Raw genomic sequence first — 13,487 nt, 5'->3', positions numbered from 1 at the left:
ATACACAGCGTCAGATGCACTTACTTTCCGAGGTTCGTGCGCATGCGTGTACGGTCGACAAGGACGGAAGGAGAGGGAAATCAACTAACGGTCCCCAACCACGTGTCTTAGCTTCTAGTTCCAGGCGCAAGAGGGCAGACTCGTCGACAAACCACGGTAGGCATAGCCAGGGGGTTAAAGAGAAACACAGAGCAATGATAGGTGCTGTCGACTGATACACTGGCGGATTTAGCGGGATATAGGGGCGCACGTAGGGGCACATAACAATGACTGAGTATTATGAAGAATGATAATATCAATAACGAAAAAATACATTTTGTTAGCAACATTAAATTGAAAAATCGTATAAATGAAATATTAGTGATAGTGGTAAACGTTACGTCGTTGCCTTGTAATCAAGAGCTCCCAGATTCGATACCCGGGGTGGGTGGGAGGGCACATACTTGTTCGGATCCCAAATAAAAATGTAGGTTCAGTCCCGATTAACCTATCTTTGTATAAATAAACTTAACAACTCAAAAATCATTCACGGATAGTATGAAGAATGTTAATAGTATGGGGAAAATAAAACTATAATACATATTAAATATTACAAATATTCATTCGTTCGAGCTAAATATTCCACATTTTTCAATGATAAGATTGTCTTTCTTCTCTTGGATAGGTACTAACATCCAAACTTGTCTCCCGATGTACTTTTCTTACCCGTGCCGTACGAGAAACTTACTTCCCTGTGCGGGCGGCGGGGTTCATAGGCCCACATATAATAATTTATTGATTTCTTTTACTGTTCTTTCTTCATTTTTTGGAAATTCAACACCACTTGCCGGACTCTCTGGCCGAGTGGTTAGCACATCGCGCTGCAAAGCCAAGGGTCCCGGGTTCGATTCCCGCTCGGGCTTGGTTGTTTGTGAATGTCCATTAATCAATTTCATCACTCATCCCCATCTTCGCAAATTAGCCAAGAGGTACAAAACGCGAAGGAAAATAAAATAAATCAAATCAGAAAAATCTTTGTCGTTATCACAGACCCAAACAGCACAGGTGACGTCACAGAAAGCACAGCGCGTCCCGTATAGCGTTTAGGCTTTATTCACATCTGCGCTCAAGCAACACTCGGGTCATTCATTCTTCCCTAAAGCTCCGCTCACAGTCGGAGGGTATCCACACTAGCGGTCACGCTTTGCTCCGTCAAGATACGATCAACGTGTCTGGTGTTGGTTTCCTCCAGACAGAGTACACGGATTTTTCTGTATGAAAAGCCTGTCTATTGTGCTAACTACAATGATTAAGATATTTTCAACAACGGACTTGGCTGTTGCAGCACTGGCGTTAATTAGAAGAAATTGACAAAGAAGAAAAGTAATTGTGAAAGCGGGGATTCATTGACTTGGTTGATTTACTTCGTTTTTATGCCAGTTTTGACTAATCTGGAGGATGAGAATGAATGGTAATACGATTAAATTGATGAAAGAACATCACAATGAACATCCATGCCCAGGCCGGGATTCGAACCTGGTGGCGTAGCACGCTCTGCTAACCACTCTGACAGGAGGTCGGTTATCATTAATATAATGTTATACTTTTGGTTAGAAATCGGCAAACGTTTATTTGCAAGTACAATGTACAAAACTGTAAATGTCAGCAATGGTAACACTACTTTGTCGATCTAGGTTCGACATAAAAAATTTCGGGCTCATTGTTTCACATCGACATTGTTGACCATCTCTTTTATTAGAAAGTTTCCCACACAACACATGACAAATACAGGGTGTTGCAAAATACCTGTTACAACGCTTGGGAGGTGATTCGACAAGTGAAAACAAGGAAAAAATGCCATGTGAAAAAATGTCGAAATCGACACCGTTTTCGAATGACAGGCGTGCGAAAATCGCCTCACACCATTTTCAAAGCACAATAACTCAAGAAGGAAGAAATATATCAATGTCGGATTAAAAGAATACAAAGAAAGTCGTGCCTGACGAATACAATGGTGCAGCAATTGAGGCCCAGTGTAAATTGCGCAAAGGGACTCTTAAAGAAAGTGGGGAATCCCATGATGGAAAATATAGGAAATTTACTACTATTTTCTACATAATGTTCAGATCGGAATGTAGACAGTAAAAAATGACGAAGTATGCCCACATGTCCCACTACTGCTGGGACACCGTCCCACACTCTAGAAATAGGAAATTCACCCGAAAATGACGCTAGCCAGTCAGATTACGCTTAGATTCATTTCAGCTAATTGATACAGAAAGCCCCACTAGAGGCTCTGGAAGTGTAGGTCACCTGTTACGTATTAGCGTTGGTGGATACTACGTAGAGAGTGTAGTCGACCGTTGTTCTTCCTGTCTTATTCTGCGTCTCGCAGCGTGGAGTTTAGTCTGGCGTGTGTGTGTATGGTTGAATTGCGCCAAGGAATATTGTACGTAGAGTACGTATTCTCGTGTTCTTTCTCGGTTTGCAACAACTGCGTGGACACCTGTGTGACATTACGTGGGCGCTAATCACGGTAGTTGTGATCCGTCACTCGGAGGAAAAGTGCTCCTGTTGCTGGGTAGTTCTCGAACAGGACGATGGTGGAGTACTCTACCCACGAGCTTGCTGATATGCATCTCGTTTATGGAGAGGCAAACCGAAACAGGCGTGAAGCACGGCGTTCGTATCACGAACGTTTTCCTAATAGGCGGTTACGAGCACATGCACTCTTTCAAAGACTTGATGCTCGACTGTGTGAAACTGGATTTCTACTACCCCGTAGGTGGGATTGTGGAAAACCCCGCACTGTGCACACTTTACTATTTGGAGATGACGTGTTGGACGCGATACGAGACCGTCCTGACAACAGCACACGTGTCATTGTTCGTACGCAACAAACCCACCATAGCAATGTGTTCCGCGTTCTTCAGGAGGAGGGATTGCACCCATTCAAATTGCATAAGGTGCACCACATACTGTCCACGGACTTTTCCCTACGCATGGATTTCTGCCAATGGTAGGTGCAACAAACTCTTGCCATTCCAGATTTCCCAACAATAGTTTTGTGGACCGATGAGGCAATGTTCACCAGGGACGGCATGTTCAATAGCCACAACAGCCACGTCTGGGATATGGAGAATCCGCATGCAATCATTGTGCGCCATCATCAACATAGGTTCGCAGTGAATGTGTGGTGTGGCGTAGTAGGTGACCACTTGATAGGCCCGTACATTTTGCTCTAATTTGTGTGGTGGGAATTATCGGGTGTTTCTACATGACGTATTTCCTGAACGTTTGGAAAACGTTCCACTGGCAGGTAGACAACGTATCTGGTTTCAACACGACGGCGCCCCCGCACATTTCGAACGGGGAGCTAGGGCCTTACTCAACGATATTCTCGGCGGTCGTTGGATTGGCAGGGGTGGACCTTTACCGTGGCCACCTCGTTCCCTCGACCTCACACCACTGGATTTCTTTGTGTGAGGAGAAATGAAAAGGCTCGTGCATGAAACCCCTGTGGAAAGTGCTGAGGACCTCTTTGGGGGGCTCTCTTGTAGTATGTACAGCCTGACGACATGTGGCCATTGTTTAACTTTTGTTTTTCGTACTGCAAAGTAGTGTGTCAACATTAAGGGATTGAAAACGTTTTTTTATGATTTTCCCGTATCTTTTTCCATTTGGGATGGTGTCCCAGCAGTAGTGGGACATGCGACAAATTGGTTTCTTTTCTTCTTCGTACCGCAATGTGAACCGTGTACAACAGGAGATTTGCAGTTTTTTTTCCTATTTCCCGGGTGTGGGACGGTGTCCCAGCAGTAGTGGGACATGTGGACATACTTCGTCATTTTTTACTAGCCACATTCCGATCTCAACATTCTGTAGAAGATAGTAGTAAATTTCTTGTATTTTCCATCAGGGTATTCCCCACTTTCTTTGAGAGTCCCCTTGCGCAATTTACACTGGGCCTCAATTGCTGCACCATTGTATTCGTCAGGTACGATTTTGTTTGTATTATTTTATTCCGACATTGATATCTTTCTTCCTTCTTGAGTTATTGTGCTATAAACATGGTGTGAGGCGATTTTCGCACGCCTGTCACTCGAAAACGGTGCCGATTTCGACATTTTTTCACATGGCATTTTTTCCTTGTTTTTACTTGTCGAATCACCTCCCAAGCGTTGTAACAGGTATTTTGCAACACCCTGTATACAGCAGGCTGTAAGCCTAGCTTCAAGGACCCGATTGTTACGCGCATCGTGTGGAACGTGGCTTTCCTCGACCTTTTTTTTTAAAAAAAAAAAATAGGGAGTAATTTTGTATCGTTTTCCTTAAACGAAGAACAAGTTCGTTGTTAATCTTGATTCGGGGCCACTTATCAAAAATGATTTTTCCCTTGGCAGAGGTTCGACCAACCACCACCTCCCTTCCCTTTGCACACACAAAAATGACAACTTGGTTGTACGGGAAAATATGACCGCCAATAGGTTAGCTTCTTGACTTAAGGATTTTAATTGATGCAACGAGATGAAAAAATGTAGTTACAACTAGTGTTTACGGATCGTACTTGTGGTTAGTTCCCTATTTAACTTTCTTTCATTTGCTAATTGTAATTTGGTTGTTTCGGTCAGTTTTTTTCTTAAATTTATTTTAGTCAGGTTCTTGAAATCACATATTTGGACCAATGTTTTAAAAACAGAACTGAGAGGAAAATATTGTGGTATTTTATTGCTCAATGGCCCCATCAATCAATTTCATAATTACTCGCCTTTTTTTCAGTTGTTACAATAGGTAACTTCTGACGGCTCATCTTCTCGCACAAAACTTGGTCACGTATTCTTTGCAACGGGGCTGAACCTATCAGACGTTCACGTCAATGACCGAGCTTCGCAAAGTCAAGCTCCTCCTCCTCACGCTCCGGTCAAATATTATTTCCACCCGATTGTGACCGGACCTCGAGCTGAGCGCGATTGAACGAACCTTGACCGGACCATGGGGGGAGGGTGATCCGAGCTTTACTGGAGAGATGTGAATGGTCAACATGTTCTGCGCCGATCAGTGTTCTGTTTTTTAGCCCATTCGTCAAACAACCGATTGGAAATTTTCGGCTGAAAATTAACGCCTTAGCCTCCAATACTATCATAATAATATAAATTATAATCTTATAACATGAAACAAACTCTTCAACAAAGTTTTAATTGTAGTTATAACAACCGACCTATTAAATTCTATTCTTCAACCAATATGAATGTTAAACGGATATTCTTACAGATCACTTTTAACGCCAGTTAAAATATGTTTATATTTTCAATCAATGGTTGTCGTAATTTCCTGAGCGGAACGGTATGAAAAGATTAATTCCACCCACTTCTAAAGCATACTCTCTGTCTAAAGGTTGTAGTCTGTGAGCGAGTACGCTGATTGGTTGACTGCAGGAGCTCGCCACCGTATGCTCCGGGTTCGAGTCCCGTCAGCCTAGACGTTTTTTTTGTTTTTTTTGTCTCTTCATCCATACAACATAATCAGCATTCATCGTCGCGATAAGCCAAAAGTGGCAAAAAAGTGACGTAAAATAATTATAATATACAAATGACTTTTAAAGAACACTGGCCTGGCAGACGACAACGTTTGGTGCTGTCCATAAACTGCATGAACCTCGCCGTCCATCACCCCCCCCCCCCTTCCCTTCCCCCTTTGAACTGGGGTTCATTTCGTAGGGCTTATAACTGCACAAATAAGTTTCAGCGGTGGCCAATGACATAGCAGCAACTCCCACAACTTTCTTTCAAATGAAGTATATACATTTCCTAAAATAACACGTCCGACAGGTTTAAAAGTTTAATGATGTGTAAAGGGTGTGTCGAATTTTGTTGTTCTCTTTGTTCTCCCTCCACCTACGGTATGAATGCACAAATATTACTCAATAATCACTGGCAACTTCTCTAACTGAATGCAATGTATTCGCTATATGTTACACGTTTAATAATAATATTATTATTATTATTATTATTAATAATAATAATAATCAATACATGTTAACTGAATCAAGTGTTTTTGATATTACGTGCTTACGATCCCCTAGAATCTTAGAAAGCGATGTTTGTGTCTGAGAAGAGACCTTTGCCCCACCCTGGAAGTGGACGCTACTAAACTATTTGGCGCAACTTGCCTAGGAAAGCCAAGTCTTCTCAAGCAGTTTTTCATTGAATGACACGATGTCAGTGTATCGAGTCCCATTAAATTTCAAAGAAATGCAGAACGAAACGATCGCGTACCAAAATTAATAAATAAGCACAAGAAGAATAATCACGAAAAGTTTAAACACGAACGCTTTAAGCGCAAATGGAAAGAATTAAGCGCAAACGAAGTAAAGGTGCAGCTTTTCCCGTGCATTGCGCCATGACTGAAGGCATATATGTCATGGTAGTGTGGCCGGGTTCGATACCCGGTGGAGGTACATAGTGGTTCGTATCCCACTTTAAACTGTAGGCCCAGTCCCAAATAGCCTGTCCCAAATAGCCTTACTGCGCATAAGGTGGTCTTAAAACACTAACTCAATCAATCAATCAATCATGTAAGTGTGGAGTTATATGGCTTATGATAATCTAACCTGATTTCTATGTTGTCTCTGCCAGAAAAATGTACGCAATTTTAGGAATACTGGTGACTTTGGACAGACTGTCGTGCATGAAGACTCCATTCCGAGACCGAAAGTGAAAGAAAACAATAATAATAATAACGATAAATTGAATTCTTCCCGTTTCTCCAAGATCCAACCTATTTTATTGAATAGTTCTGAACTTTGCGTACGTGTTATAAGCGTCCATATTTATAGTATTAATTTAAATTATGAAACTAATTAGTATGTTTACACCTGCTATTTATATATCAAGTTAGCACTTTGCTGAAAGAGTTAAAAGGTGCTTGTACTTAAAATGTGATAAGGAGACAAAGAACAGGCGATTCATTTACAAGGCCATTTAGGGACCTGCAGAATGTTTTAGTTGTTCGGTTCTTCACACGTGGCAGGCCGAGTGGGATGAGATAAGGGGAAACAAGCTGCGAGCTATCAAGCCCATCGCTGCTTCCTCGTTTCGTCCCTAGCGGCGAGAAGAAGTAATATTAAATCGGCTCCGAATCGGACACAGTCGTCTAACACATCGACGTTTGCTGCAAGAACTGGGCTCTCTTTTGTGCCGTACTTGCAACGTTGTTTTAAGCGTTCGATACATTCTTCTCGAATGTGCCGATTTTAGTCACATCAGACAGGGATTTAACCTCCCTAAGGATTTGTCATCCTCTTTGGGTGACAATGTCAATGTTTTAGACAATTTTTTTAAAAAAAAAAATTGAGAAGAGCAGGTCTGTTCCACTGCTTCTGTGGTAGTTTTTAAATATCCTTACCTTTCTCATGTGTTGTGTTTGTTTAATGCAGGTTCATTTACAACCTGTATTTTTAACCTTTCTTGAGGGGCTTTTTACACTCCTTTTTTTAATCTTTTTTTAAAATTGAAGTAAGGGTTTTAGATAAGGGAATCTTCCCCGCATTCATTGAAGGGTGCAAAATGGCCTGATGTGCCGACGCACCCAAAAATTTTGATTGAAGCAATCAATACAAGGTGTTAACATGTGCTGTTCCTGAACAGCGATATGTCTTTATATCTAATCATCACGATCTCTCGCACAAACGCTGCGTCATAAAGGAAACAATAAAGAAAGAATCCGGCGCACTACTGTCCGATTAAAAATTATGACTACTCGAGTTTTCACTACAATTAGAAATTTACCATTAGACCTACAGAAATACGAGTTACATCAAATTTAACTTAATGAATTCTGGGGTAAGCTACAGTAACTAACGGGGTTTTTTTTTTCGAGTATGTATTAGATTTCTTATCGTCGTGAGAACAAAAAAAAGTGCAGCTTTATGTGTTTTCAAAACAACCGCTCTCTTTGAGATTAACTAAATAAAAACTTATGGTCGAATTGTGATGGTCCACATTAACGCTCGAATAAGCTAAATGTTGGTGTAAATCGTTTTTATGTAGGTACACTACAACAGCCCATTGAGATACCGGGCCTACCTACCGACTACCGTCCTCACTCCCACCTGCCAAGGAGGGAGTTCATTCAACCAATTTCCTCACGATGTTGAGTGGCCACCGGGCCCATACACTGGCCGAAATCTCAGAGGAAAGTTGCCACGCTTCCCCAGGAGACTCGAACCTTAGTGCATCCCGTAGCCGGACCCCAAAGCATCAATCACACCTTAGACCGCACTGCGACGGTGCAGGACTATGTAGGTCTACTGGTTAATTTTTAATGGGAATCCAAACATTATTATCCATAAAGTTTAATCCGACTTGAGACAATCATTTGCTTTCAGGCCACATGCCCAGAAATATTACCAACACAGAGAAAACAGCAATGGCATAATTTCCCTCCTTTCCGTACTTTGAAGCGGCAACGCTGCAGCCATGAACGTCGTCTACCCCCTCCCCTCCCTTGAGCTCCCCTCGCCCACAAGCAAGAAGCGCAGCATCGTAGTAAAATAGGAGAAATCCAATTCTGTACATGGGCTAATCTTGAGGTTATGAAACAATTACTAAAATTCTGGTTTTAAAGTCTTGTTAACTACTTTTTCACAGTTTTCCGTAAAGTATAGCTAAATGTAAAGAATAAACGCGATAACATGGAATCATGGACATCGTGTTTGTTCCTTCATCATTCTATCACTCCATCATTCCACCTCATTGTTTCGATTAACCCGCGAAATACACCAGCGACATAAAATAACCAAAATATAAATATTTATGTATGAAACATTTTAATTAAATAGGTCGTGAGCCAAATTGTCAACCAAAGACTGAGCCCAAGAGCATAGATGTCTGCGAAAATCTCAGACATCTGTGCAAACAATTTGTGCGTGTGGACGCTCCCCTCAGTCTTTTGTGCACCGCACCTGTCGCTCAGTTCTCATTCTACCCTAGTGTCGAAACACTATTAGCTGAGGTCGAGAATTTGTTTTCTTTTTTTCCCTGATAAATTAGACCTTTACGACGAAGACCAATCTTCGTCAGTGTTCACGCGAGTATTTAGCTGAGTTCATTGAACTCTACAAGAGCTTTCCGTGTTTGTGGCAGGTAAAATCAAAGGACTACAGTGACCGTGACAAGAATCAGGCCTATGACGGCTTATTACAAGAATACAAGTAGATTGACGCTGCAACAAACAGAGACACAGAAGTAAGAAAACTCAATTCTATGAGGAGAGTTTATCGTAAAGAATTGGTCAAGGTGAACAAATCAATTTGTTCTGGTGCTGGAGATAACGTTGTTTATAAGCCAATGTTATGGTATTTTCATTTATTTAGATTTTTGACCAATCAGGAAACTTTGAGGGAGTCTACGAATTCCATGGATGACGAGTCTGCTATATTGATTAGGTGTTTTAAGTCCACGTTGTGCACAGTAAGGCTAATCGGGATTGGACATACAGTTTAAAGTGGGATCAGAAACACTATGTGCCTCCACCGGGTATCGAACCCGGGACCCCTTGATTACAAGACAAGGACGCTACAACTGCGCCATCGGGGAGGCCTTGAATTGATTCAAGGGATGAGGTACACTCAAGTCTTTCATTTCGTAGTGGTAAATCTGTCGCCATATAGGGGGACTTGAGTTCAGTCTCCGTAGGAGTACATTAAACTGTGGTTGGAATTCCAATTATAGGTCCAGAGTGGATTAGCCTATCTTCGTGTCCGAGGCGGAGTGGGTATCACACTGTACTTCGACGCCAAAGGTCCCGGGTTCGAGTCCCGAACTGATCATATGTGTTTGTGAGTGTCCATTCATCAATTTCATCATGTCATCTCTCATCCCCATCTTCGCAGTTAGCCAAAAGTAGCGTAAAAGTGTAGTAAAATAAACCAAACCACAAATGATAACATGATGGTACTTTTTCAACCTCACAGGAAGTGTACTTTAATATTACCTTACCCTATCTCTATGACAATACTCTCAGCAAAATATACCAGAAAGACAGAAGTCTCAGGTTCGAACCATGGTCATGTGCGTATGTATCACTTTGTTCGTCCAATCATCATTAAATCTTTCATCATCCATTCTCATCATCGCAATTAATCCAAGAGGTAAAAGAGCGGCATAAAATAATGAAAATATAAGTATCGTGTACATTGTTGTTGATTTCTTACTTATAATAGAAGCATTTTTAAGCAAACTGAATTATAAATAACTTTCTCATTAGAGAACCGTCAAAAAAGGCTATTATGTTAACTTTTGATTTTTGAACATTGGAAAGTATTCCAACTAAGAGGGGCCTCCCCCGTGCCGCAATGGTGAAATTGTTTTTCTCATACAAGTGCTTTGTTTCGTGATATGTGGGGTTACTAATTCCAGTAAATGATTGTATGTTTCAATATCCATTCGTAAGTAATTTCGCCAGTCATCAGGCTCACCACGTGAGAAAAAAATGCAAATTGCGAAAATGGACCACAGTAGCACTTCCTACATGATGGACTGCACGGAACTGAGTAGGTAAAAGACGTAGCGTGTGAACTGCAACATCTTTAAAGGTACAGTTTTGAACTGCGCAAGCAAGACGTACTATAAGACGTAGGGTGTGGACCGGCCTTAAGCGGCTGCAGGGGAGGTAATCTTGAGTTATCTAGGGGAGGCAGAAAATGACTCGTCTGACCAATCCCTTCCCCAAGCACAAAGGGTTCCTATATAAAATGTAAAAAGGTAAAGTGTTCCCCTGTGCTTAGCACCATGCCGGGGGTAATGCCCCACACTTTCTTGATCCGGTCTCGTGAGTGGGGGTGTGATCAGCATCACGCCCCTGACCGCATTTACCCCCCCCCCCAGGGTTTCCCCCAGGTACCCATGTTATTCGACGCTGGGTGGGCGCCTGGGCCGCTTCCAACGTTAGAAAAGTACCCGTATTTGAACCGGCCGGGGATCGAACCCGGGACCTTTAGCATGGTAATCAGACGCGTTACCGACTGAGCTACCGCAGCCACTCCTATATAAAATGAGTAGGCATAATTAATAATAGTCGTTAAGTTAATACTGGCTATGATTTGATTAGGATGATTACACATATCTTTCAGATATCTGTATTTAAACTGACTCGCAAAATCGGTTTAGCATGATTATTCTTTGGCATCTGTTGAACAACGAAAACTGGGAACATTCAAAATTGTTCGACCATTTCTTACATTAATAAAACGCAAATGCGCGTAGGCGTGGAACTAAACGTACTTCCAATCACACGTGCATGTGCTTTAACTTTGTTTCTGGCGTGGTATAATACAAGGAAACCCAATAAAATACATCTACTTTCGGCGTTTTCCGTACCTTGTGGGGGGGGGGGGGGTGATGCATCTACTCTCCCCTCCCCGCAGCTAACGGCGCCAGCAATCTTCCAACCTCTGCATTGAGCACTTGTAGCCAACAAGAAGGAAAGACGAGGTGGTAACAACCGAAGAGGGAATGATATTTGAAAGTGAAAACAAGCACGAATGCAGAAGCAGTGCCCTCGAAAAAATATATATACTTAATGAAATCCACTTCAGAGCAAGAGCTAGGGTTGGATGATATCCGAAATTTGATATTGCGATATATCGTCAAGAAAATTTCGTCACAGACGACACAATACGATATTTTCTCCCTATCGTGATATCGGCGATATATATCGCCAAATTTCGTGACGATATACCGTGTAGTTGATATCGCCTGGACGATATAGTTTCAATATCGCGATATAACGTCCAGACGGTATATCGCCCAACACTAGTAAGAGCTAATAACCAAGTAAAATTGGAAGTTTAATTCGAAAATAATTGAAAGAAGGCAAGAAGAGGAAATTAAAAATTACAAACAGATTTCATAAGGGATTCTGTGGTTCGAATGTAAGCTAATATAGGGTGGTGGGCACTGGATAAAATGCTAACAGCCCGACTATTTCTTAAAAGTTCTTGAGAAAGAAATAGGCCGGAGGAAACAGGCTGTCCCTTTGCCTGGTTGCAGGTGTGAAAGAACCAACGCTGAAGAAAGAAAACATGCAGTTTCTGGTTCCGCCCTTGTTTGAAATCTTCATTGCCGAAGTTGAAACTAAAATATTATCGAAAGGAAAGTACTGACACTTTCATGTTTTGAAACATAAAAATAAACAATGCATATTTTGCACTTTTTTTTAGCGTACTGAACCGTGCTCTTGGTTATTTGTTTGTTTGACTTTTCCAACTAATTCTCTGCTCGAACATACCACACACGTACCTGGGGCCTATCCGATGGCGTAGTGGCAACGTCGTCGCTTTATACATAGTGTCGTCGGCACATAGTACAGTGGTTCGGATCCCACTTTAAACTGTAGGCCCAGTTCCGATTATCCTATCTGTGCATAAAGTGGATTTAAAACAACCACACATACACATTTTTGTGTGAAGTTAGATAGAAGTGATAGAAAAAGTATAAAAATATTTTTTAATGTTTTGTTATTTATTATATTATGAAAATTCAATTACTGTTGTCCCCTCCAAAAATTCCCATTAAGCATCGTGTCCCAACCGTCTCCGCTTCCTCTGAACACCCCTGGCTCCAGTTTGTTTAACGACAGAGTTGACTGAAAACCTAGTCAGGTCAACTTAAGTAGCTGAAAGCGTTTTTGTTTTATTCGTACGTTTCTAATTTTACGCCTCCTTTCTGATACTTTTGATTGATTGCGAAGATGAGAACAAATGATGAAGACACGAAATCGCAAAAAATATTTAAAACTTTGCTTTAAGTCGACTCCTTGCAAAGATAGGTTAACCGAGACTGTACCTACAGTTTAAATTGGAATCCGAACCAATGCACAATGTGCTTCCACAGGGGACAGAATCTGGAAACCCTTGATTACAAGCCAACAGTGTTACGCACTGCACGATACACTACACAAAAATAAAACGCTCATTCCGAAACAAGGGGTTTAGGCTTTATGTGAATAATATGGACTTATAAAAAATATAAAAAGAAATAAACTCAAAGGACTCAACTTTGAACCGTTGCTGGCGATATCGTGAGTGAGCGTCTACATTCTGTCATTTGTCATCTGAAACCTTTGGTCGGCTTCCGTTGCGGAGTAAACGGCGTAACACGCTACGAAGGTCCAGGTTCGTACCTGGTCAGTCGTGGATGTATCATTTTGTGTGTCCCATCACAATTTCATCGGTTCATCATTTATCCTCATCGTCGCGATTAACCCGATAGGTAGAAAATCGGTGTAAAATAGCCAAAACAGAAATACACTGGAAACCTTAGTATATTGTTCACACTGGGGATGAATGATGGAACTGCGCACACAAACACTCATGTAATAGCCGACCAGGATTTGAAAGCTAGGCTCCTTTTCGAAGACCACAGCAAAACATCCTCTTGCTGTATACAGTCAACGGCAAACATTATAGCAGGCAAAATGCTCATCGTTTTTTCATTATTTTCTTATTC

The sequence above is a fragment of the Lepisma saccharinum genome, chromosome 4 (genome assembly GCF_977018435.1).
Source record: "Lepisma saccharinum chromosome 4, izLepSacc3.1, whole genome shotgun sequence".
NCBI classification, from domain to species: domain Eukaryota; kingdom Metazoa; phylum Arthropoda; class Insecta; order Zygentoma; family Lepismatidae; genus Lepisma; species Lepisma saccharinum.
Note: the sequence above shows the minus strand (reverse complement) of the source record.